The 9771-nt window shown below is 40.1% G+C and overlaps 1 long non-coding RNA gene across 2 annotated transcripts in view; it reads right to left on the bottom strand.

Moving 5' to 3' along the window:
- The window catches only part of LOC144239485 (uncharacterized), a 138902-nt gene that overhangs the window by 32372 nt on the left and 96759 nt on the right, over positions 1 to 9771 (bottom strand). The window contains exon 1 of one of the 2 annotated variants that reach the window (XR_013337445.1): positions 2670 to 2824. The exons of the other annotated variant lie outside the window; for it this stretch is intronic. This is a non-coding gene — a long non-coding RNA (uncharacterized LOC144239485). Of the gene's footprint in view, positions 1 to 2669; positions 2825 to 9771 lie in introns of those variants that run through there. 2 annotated transcript variants of the gene reach the window in all.

The following is a 9771-nucleotide window of genomic DNA, read 5'->3' as shown; positions in this document are numbered from 1 at the left end:
TTGGAGTAAACACTTAAAAGTGGTTGACAGGTTTTATTCCCCTTCCTCCCCTGGCCATACAGACTAATTACAAAATGGTGGAGAGGATCTAAGAGCTCCACTCACTTCAAAGAACGTTCACTGGGGGCCCAGTATGTCCCAGGCACTGGAACACACATATCCTGTTAGTTGAAATCGAGATTTGGTTGCCCTTAAGTCATTTGGAACATTTTAAATCACTTGACTAACTGATCACACTCAAGAAGAGAAAAATAACCCTAATAAACTAAAAATGAGAATACTTCAAAATTTATTTTAGTACGATGCTAAAAATAATATGAAAATATAAATTCTACTGAAACATGAAGCAAATATTTATAGAACAATGGAGATGATATGGTCAGCTGTTTATGAATTTATGAATTTTGTAACAGCTTTATGAAATACAAATTGTATAAAATAATCTTAATTTAGAAATGCTAAATTTTCCTTACTCATATTTCATGAAATTTTACTGAAACTTTATATATCCCCTTTGACGTCACTGACTTTATCATTTAAGCCAATTCTGATGATCTTATACAGTTTCTGAAACATATCATGTTCAATTCTGTCCAAATTGAGACAAATGTATAATGCTGACACAGGAAATTTTATCCCATGCCACAGGTGCCCATTTGTGTCCCCCTTTGTTCTGTGGGTATATCTACAACTTACTGTTTCACTTTTTAAGGTGATTTATAAAATATTACTTTAAGTGACCTAGAGTACTCACCCGTGAAGTCACATACCCTGAATGATGACTAAAACTTCTTAAAATTTCTTCACTTCTCTCTCACAGATCTTATCACATGACCTTTAAAACTACCTCCAAATGAGCAAACACTGAATTTGTTTTAGGCTACGTATCTTATTCCAACAGTGTTTAGCTGTGCAAAAGTATTATAGGGGATACTCAAATATGAGGCCAGTCCTTATATCCTGAAGGATAATTACAGGGAAAATGTTATTTTGTGTCCAGGTGCACACAGTATAGAACTTAAGATTCTATTTGGCATGCAGCATATGTAACTGATTTGTACTGTTCTTTTTAAAAAATTTTTTAAACATTTATTCATTTTTGAGAGAGAGACAGAATTCAAGTGGGGAAGGGGCAGAGAAAGAGGGAGACACAGAATCTGAAGCAGGCTCCAGTCTCTGAGCTGTCAGCACAGAGCCCGACATGAGGCTCAGACCCACAAACAGTGAGATCATGACCTGAGTCGAAGTTAGTTTCTTAGAGGACTAAGCCACCCAGGTGCCCTGATTTGTACTGTTCTTAAAGCTAAAATGCCATTTTTACAGAACATAGGTAGTAGATTGTATGTTCCAGAGATGGCTGCCCCAGTATATCTCATTCCACTTAACTCTTATGATAGGATATTGACAACCTTCTAGAGAGAAGTGGGGGGTTCATATTCCCTCGAATCCAAGTGGGTCTGTGACAGAAGTGACACTACATGAGCTCTAGGGCTAAGTCATAAGAGCAAGAGAACTTCCACCTGGACCTCATGAGGACCTTTGCCCTGAAAATCCAGCCATATCATGCTGCGAGGAAACCAGGCAAAGAGCACATACATGCAGATGTTCTGGGTGACAGCCCCATCCTGGAGTACCAACGACCGTCAGCATCAACACTAGTTGATGTGACCCCCAACAAACCCTGCCCAGACTGCAGATTCAAGTTTACAAACATAATAAATGATGTTACTGTTGTAAGTCTCCAAGTTTTGAGGTGGTCTGTTAGGCAGCAAAAGATTATCAGAACAACACAAGTTTCTCGCAGCCAGTAATAGACAAAAATTTTTCTCATGAACTTAAAGACATTTTACGCATTTCTGTGAATTCTCATGCTATTTATTGTAGGGTGAAAACCACTGAGATTTTTGTGAATTTTTATTGTTATCCAATTAACATATTACTTCTCTCAGTTTGTGTTTTCTGTAGATGTTACACACCTGAGACCATGTTGGCAGAAGTACAAATAGGGACACATTTCCTGGAAAAGAATTCATAGCTCCCCCCGCCTCCACCAAGATAAGGGGGGGCCAAAGTCTTTTAAAATGTGCATTTCTCTGTCCCAGAAATTCCACTTCAGGAATTTATCATGAAGAAATCATAATGGATATATGCTAAGAATAGATACAAAGATGTTTATGTTGTTTATTAAAATACTGAACACAATCTAAATGTCAACAGCATAGCATTGGGTAGTAAGTTCTAGAATATTATTTGGGTATAAAAGATGTAGAGGATGGAGATTTACAGACATGACAACAGGTTGAAAATATATTATCATCTGAAAAAATAAAACGGTTTAGAAAAGCCTGTAATTCCATTTTCACTGTACTAAATATATATGTGTACAAACATTCGTGGGTCTGGAAGGATACATTCCAAGGTTCTAACACGGATTAACTGCAATGGGTAGGATTATTGATTTTGTTCCTTCCTTCCTTCCCTTCTCTTTCCCTCCCCTCCTTTTCCTCCTCTTCTTTTTTGCTTATTTCAATTTTTCACTTAAAGTTACATGTGGGGGGGGGAGGGGATGTGTGTGTGTGGGGTGTGTGTGTGTGTGTGTGTGTGTGTGTGTGTGTGTGTGTGTGAAGACATTTATTTTAAAAATTTGTTCAGGGATTACGGAAGCTCACCAGCCACAAGATCTGCAGGGTGACTTGTTAGCCTGGAGACCCAGGAGACCAGGGGTATAAATTGCAATCCTCTTCTGAAGACCTGAGAGCCAGAAGGACCGAGGGTATGGTTTCCGTCCAAAGGCTGGTTTGCTTGAGACTTAAACAAAGTAGAGGTTTCAGTCTGAGTCAGAAGGCAGGAAAAATGTGATGTCCCATCTGGGACATCAGATGTCCCAGGACATGTCCTGACTAGGCAGGAGAAATTCTCCCCTACTGAGAAGAAGGCAGCCTTTGTGTTTTATTCAGGCTTTCAAATGATTGGATGTGTCCCACTCACTTAAGGAGGATCATCAGTTTAACTCCATCTACAGAGTCAAATGTTAAGCTCATCCAGAGACACTCCGAGACACACCCAGAATAATGTTTCACCAAATACCCAAGTAGCCCCATGGCCCAGTCACGTTCACATGTAATGTTGGTGATAACAGGGGAAAAAAATTCCATGTAAACCCCAGTTGAGAAAAAGGAGAAATCAAAAGAGATTGAGAATTTAGTCTTTTCTGAGGCTCTTAGATTATTTGTCAGAAAGTTGCCCCTTGGGGCACTTGGGTGGCTCAGTCAGTTAAGCGTCCAGCTTCTGCTCAGGTCGTTATCTCATGGTCCGTGGGTTTGAGCCCCTGGTCAGGCTCTGTTGTGACAGAGCTCTGTTGTGCCTCCCTCTCTCTCTGCTGCGCCCCCAACTCTCACTCTGTCTCTCTCTCAATACATACATACATACATACATAAATACATAAATACATATTTTTTAAAAGTTGTCCCTTGTTTTAGAATATTGTTTCACTTGATGGGCATTAATGTCTTTAAGTGTTGGGGATGAGTAAAAGCATGTGAGGTCTACCTGTCTCCCATGTTTTACTGTATTTGTAATTCACAGCCTACACTGTTAGGAGAGGACTCCTTCTTCTCTGTGTGCTCCCGAATCCCTCAGTGCTGACTTCTGTCATGGCGCTTCATCTTAATGTACTGATTCACGTGTCTGGGTCCTTCATTCATGTGCGCAACCCCAGCCAGAGCATAGTGCTGAGCCTCAGAGTTGTGCTCACTGCGTTGGCTGGGAATAAAACCGTTTCATCCAAGCCACCGATGGAAATGCTCAACCAGGCAGGGCTGAGTATTAAGCTTTGCTGTTCATCACAAAACGCTTGCTTTCATTTTATGACCCTCCCTTTAAAAGAGCTGCCTTTAAGCAAGATTTTCCAGTTAGATACTATACCTTACTTCCAAGTTTTAAAATATAGAATTGCACACTGTCACCCGTGTCAAGCTACTGACTCGTACCACTCTCCAGACCGTTTTTCAAACTGCAGGGTTATGACTGATACAGTCTGTGAAATCAACTGGATGGGTAATGTTAGTCCTTAAAAGTTGGACAGAAATTAATTTTAAGTGTTATTGCAGGAAATGTCTGCCTCAGATATATATAGATATGTGTGTAACCTGAGTCATGATGTCAAACGTCCTTCTTTTTACATCTGGGATCAAATGCCTTTCAGTGCCACTGATCTAGACCTCATTTTTCCACAGTTCACATATGTCTTGCTAAAATCACGATACAGCCAGGGTCGAGTTGTTCAATGTGAGACCCATTCAGAAGGCGATCGTTCTGTGGTGCTAGGCTGTCACCATTGTAGAATTCCTAGTTCTGTGAGTCCTGCTGTGAGCAGGGAAGATACAGCAAACAGCAGTGAGCACACACACTCCTGTCTAGCAGGAAGGGTGTGCACGGACACCAAGCACCCTGCAACTGACCTGCTCACCTGACACACAGGACCTGCCTCAGGGTCATCCAGGGCATCACGGAGCCCTAAGGGCTTGGCTGGGACACAAGTGAGACTGAGATCTGTGGCAGCAGCGGTTGTGGTGGCGGCAGGAGCGACACAGGCTGTCACAAGCCCAAGACAAAAGAAGAGGCCTGTGGTGGAAGGCCAGCTTGGCCAGTGGTCAGAGCCTCACCTTGCTGCACCTGGGTAGATACGAACGTTTCCACCTGAGCAGGGCGGGGGGTCACAGCAACATGGGGGCAGTAAATGTTGGCAGTCTGTTATTACAGAACAAAAGTATATACAGGGACATGGAAATAAAGCCTAACAGGGAGTTCTTAGAATTCTTTAAAGAGTTTAGAATCTCCAACTTTGGAAATTGCTGCAATATTGCAAATGAAATACCCACAGGCTTATAAACACAAGTTAATGGAAATAGTGTAGCATGGAATAAACCCTCCCCGCATGTTATTTTCATATGAAGCTTTAGATGAACTGATTAATAACAAAAACAATTTTAAAATTCAAATTTTACTGTAACTGAATATATGGCAATAGAATGCATAAACATGTTTTGATTTATATGCAAATCATCAAGTCACTTGTAGTGTCTTGTACAATCTGTACAAGTTTACAAGAATTGTCAGAGGAAGCATTAAAAGGCCACTATGTAAATTTACGTATAAAATTAAATTCAGACCGACTCAAAAACTGTTTTTTTTGTGTGAAAAATTAAATCCTTTTAGAAAAATTGTTCCACAGGAATCGTTTCTAGGTGTGCTAAAAACTTCTAATTATTTTGATATCAGAAATGTATCCTAACATAGTCATGGCTTATAAAATTCTCCTAACTGCAGTAACAGCTATTCCAGATTTTTCTCAAAATTAGAAATTACAAGAAATATTTTCAATTTTTTTGTTTATTTTTGGGAGCAAGAGAGACAGAGGAGGGGAGGGGCAGAGAGAGGGGGAGACACAGAATCTGAAGCAGGCTCCAGGCCCTGAGCTGTCAGCAAAGAGCCTGAGGTGGGGCTCGAACTCACAGACTACAAGATCACAACCTGAGCTGAAGTAAGACACTTAGCCAACTGAGCCACCCAGGTGCCCAGCACAGTAAAAATTACAAGAAATATTTTCAACCCTAAATTTAAGAGTGGCTAATGTCTTTGCACCACTGGCTCAGTTGGTTATGCCTCTGAATTCGGCTTAGGTCATGATCTTACAGTCCGTAGGTTCGAGTCCCACAGTGGCTTGCTGCTGTCAGTGTGGAGCCTGCTTGGGATCCTCTGGTCCCCCACCCCCACACCTGCCTCTCCGCCTGTCCCTACTGCACCCTCCTCTCTCTCAAAACTAAGCAAACATTAACAAAATTAAAAAGAAAAAAGACTGAGCTCACTTTAAATATTGCTTAAAATATAACTATTTCAATATTGCTCAGAGTGCAAGTTCAATGACTTAATAAATGAATTTGGAGAAGTTAGGTAATAAATAATTTGTGAACAGTCAAGATCACATTTGTTGTATTTATCGTATTGTATAAAATGACAGCATCAGAAAGACTTTTTCGTAATGTCTAAGTTTGTGTTGTTACTCCAATATTATCCACATTATGTTTTATAACAAAATATTTTTCTACATCTTTATATTTTCGTAGGTTTAATAGCATCTTCTTTGTTTTTTAGGTTTTTATTTACTTAAGTAATATCTACACCCAACACGGGGCTTGAAATCACAACCCTGAGATCATGAGTCACACGCTGTCCCAACCGAACCTGTCAAGCATCCCAGCACTTTCTCTTTTTTGAACATGGACCCGGCGTTTTCATTTTGCACGAAGCCCTGAATATATAAATGGTCCTGGATACAACACTGCATTCAAGTCAAAAAACTCAGTTGTTGATTATACGAATCAATAAAAAGACTGATCAAGACAAAAAAAAGAGATGCATGCACCATCAAGGAACTTCCATTCTAGGATTGTGAGTCAAATCATGTTAATCCACAGCAAAACATGACATATAAAGAACCAAAGTATTATAAGAATATAGAGGGAGGCTGAATTAATCCTTTTATGGATGATGTGCTAGGATTGCCAAGTAGCTTTAGGGAATATCTTAAATGTCTACATCCTAAATTGATTTCTGACTTCTTCAGAAGGCTTAGGGCTGGGTCTCAAGTTTCAGCCTGTTCCCTGACAAATCACAAATGGAGGGGGATTCTGTGAGAAGGGGTAATGCCGTCACTGAGCCCTCCTCCATTAACAGCAGCACCAACATGAACTGCGGAATGAGTCTGCAGCAGCTCTACTCCATGCTACAATATATAAGTGTACAATGTACTAACACCCTCCCATTCCAAGTCATCCCTCTAATTTAGGCACCATCTCCTATCTGTCACTTACTTCTATTTGGGCCTTGGAGGATCAACACCTGTGCTAACAGAGCCAGGTCCCTGCTGCCTCGGCCACCACCACTGACTGAAGAGCATGCGGACTCTGACCTTGAGACCACTCACAGGCACAGCCCAACGGCACCTTGCTACAGCCTACGCCACAGCCCTCCAACCTCGTGTCCCAGGATTTTCTGTTGCTATTGAGACATGAGACATCCTAGGACCCACTTAGCACCCACATATGGACAGCCCAAAAGTATGGGTGAGTTAGCATCCCTTGGGATGAATTTCTCTTTCCATCTGTGGAATGGTCTGTCGACAGGTACAGTAGCTTCGTGTGGCTTCTCTGAAGACAACCCCTGAGGCCACATACTAGCTGTCCTGGGAGCCGTGGGCAGTGCCCCCTTCAATGTGCTCTTCCTCTGTCTTGACTTCCTCTCTTTTCTCACCACTGCTGCTCCCCTAGGATTATACTTCTAAATGAAGTGTTACTATGCACATGTAAGGTTTTGACTCAGGTCTCATTTTTTAGGTGATGTGGACTGCAATATACTGTTCTGTAGGTGTATTTCTGACACAAGCATGGAAGCAGCAGTGTGAACAGACTCAAGCCAGATGCCTGAGTTTGAATCCCAGCCCCTGCGTCGAACACCTGTGTGACACTGGGCAAACCGCTCTGTCTCTGTGTTTTTAGCGCCATCTGTAAAACTGGGTAATAATAGTAGCTGCCTTGTAAGTTTTTTTGAGCTGTAATTTATAACCCTTACCACGTGCTTAATAAATAAGTGTTAAATAACTGAAGGATAAAAGAGACACAGACTATCTCTGAATTTCTTTGCTCAAGAAACTGCCTAGTCAACAGACAGAACTCATTGGCAGACTTCATCTTGTGACCAAATTGAATTCAAGAAACCAAAGATAGAGGCACCTTCAGATGTAAAACTTGGACTGAGGAAAAAATGAAACTGAGTACCACCTACTATTCACAGTTGTGTGCTGGAGACCCGATTGTTAAATATTCAGGAATTTGTGAGCCAGCTGTTAAAATGTTATTAGCTTGAAATTGGCCACAGTAGGAGTATTTATACCATGGAAATTGGCAAATGCTGCAAACTAGGACCTTACATTTTTTCCGCAATTCTCACAAATGTTGTGAAGAGTAAGTAGAAATATTTGTTAAGCCATAAAATACTACAAAAGTTAGTATTAACATTGGCCTCTCCAACTAGTTGATAATGCCTTTGATTCCTGTATTCTTGGCTCCACCTGAATCATGAGCCCTTCAGGCTTCTGGCCATCACTCATTTCTTCTCCAAGTGCTCAAGGAAAACAAATTGGGGATCTCTTTAGGACAACATGGACTCACTGAGAAGTGATTATCTCATTTTCAATCACCTTGCATAACAAAGAATATAAATTTCTTCATTTGGCACCAAAGTTTTAAAAAGAAAAACATTTGAAATATAACTTTTATCCCACACTTAAAAATTAGGGGCACCAAGTTGGCTCTGTTGGTAGAACATGCAACTCGATCTCTGGGTTGTCAGTTCAAGCCCCATGATGGGTGTATGTTACTTAAAAAATAAAAAGAAGTAAAAAAAATACATATATAATTTTGAGAGACTTGAACTACATTCAGTTCCATGTTCTCTCTCCCCATCCTCGTCCATGTTCACTAACTTTGCCCATAACTCTTCCATTTGGAGCTCGCTCTCCTCCAAGATGCTAGCTCCCTATTACCCCAGCCTCCACCGGCCCAGGATTTTTACTTGACAGATCTCTATCCATGCAAGTTGGGAACTCATTCCTAATATCCAGAGTCAGGGGGGAAGTGCCTTTCTCCATGTTCCTACTGTAGCCTCCTCTGACTTCATCCTATTTCTTATTTCTGTATTAGAAAAGCGAGTACATGACCACTTAAACAAGTTGACTTCTGAGTATTCCCACAAAAAGATGTTCAAGATCTAAAAAAAAAAAAATACAAAAGATCTAAGTGAAAAAAAATACAAAAAAGATATAGTTTGCTTTAAGTAATACCCATATAAAGTGATATGTTTGGAAATATAACGAAATCCCAGAAAACAATTGCGAACAGTCATCTCTGAGGAGGGAGTTTTAGTTTTCACTGCACGCTATATTTTACTGTCACTTTTTTTCAGTATAGGGAGAGAAAGGAGCCTTTCTGGTCTCTTTTATTAGGCTATGCATTTCTTGTTTATTACTGTATCCCCAACACAAGTGCCATGCTCATAGTAGGTGCTCATTAAAAATTGATGAATNATTTTTTCCCCCCTAATTCCTACATGTATACATTTTCACAGAAGTTTTTCTATAGAAGAGCTTACTGGTGTGAGTTGAAAATTAGCAAATGAATCATGAAGAGTTCAGAATTTTAAAGGCCAATGCCTAACAGATGACACAGATATATACACACAAGCTCACTAACAGAAATCACCCACTCAGGATTCTTAAACTACAAAATATTTATTTCCTAATAAATAATGGAAGGGAAAGGAGGCTGAGAGCAAAGGGACCATTTCTGAAGTCTCTGATCACATCCAAGTACAGATGGATCCTCAGAATTCACCATTAATGCTGGATTTAGTCCATGGCAGACATACTCATTATTATCACTTAGGTCCTCTGGTCCTCTGCCTCATTATATTTCAAGGAATATTTTGTTTAAAATGTTTCCAGCATAGATGAGTTGGCTATACATACTAGAAATATAATTCAAGTAGACCCCACTTTCATATAGTCCATGGCTTTGAACCAAGGAGTATGTCACCAATGGAAGCTACACTCAAAAAGCTACCTTTAGGTTTGAAACTCTATGTATACATTTGAAAATGTTATTATGATACTATATACATATATAAGAAAAAATTATATAGTAGAAAATGTACATA

Source organism: Crocuta crocuta, unplaced genomic scaffold (assembly GCF_008692635.1).
Source record: "Crocuta crocuta isolate KB4526 unplaced genomic scaffold, BGI_CrCroc_1.0 scaffold383, whole genome shotgun sequence".
Classification (NCBI taxonomy): domain Eukaryota; kingdom Metazoa; phylum Chordata; class Mammalia; order Carnivora; family Hyaenidae; genus Crocuta; species Crocuta crocuta.
The sequence above is the reverse complement of the archived record's forward strand: the minus strand, read 5'-3'. Positions and strand labels throughout refer to the sequence as shown.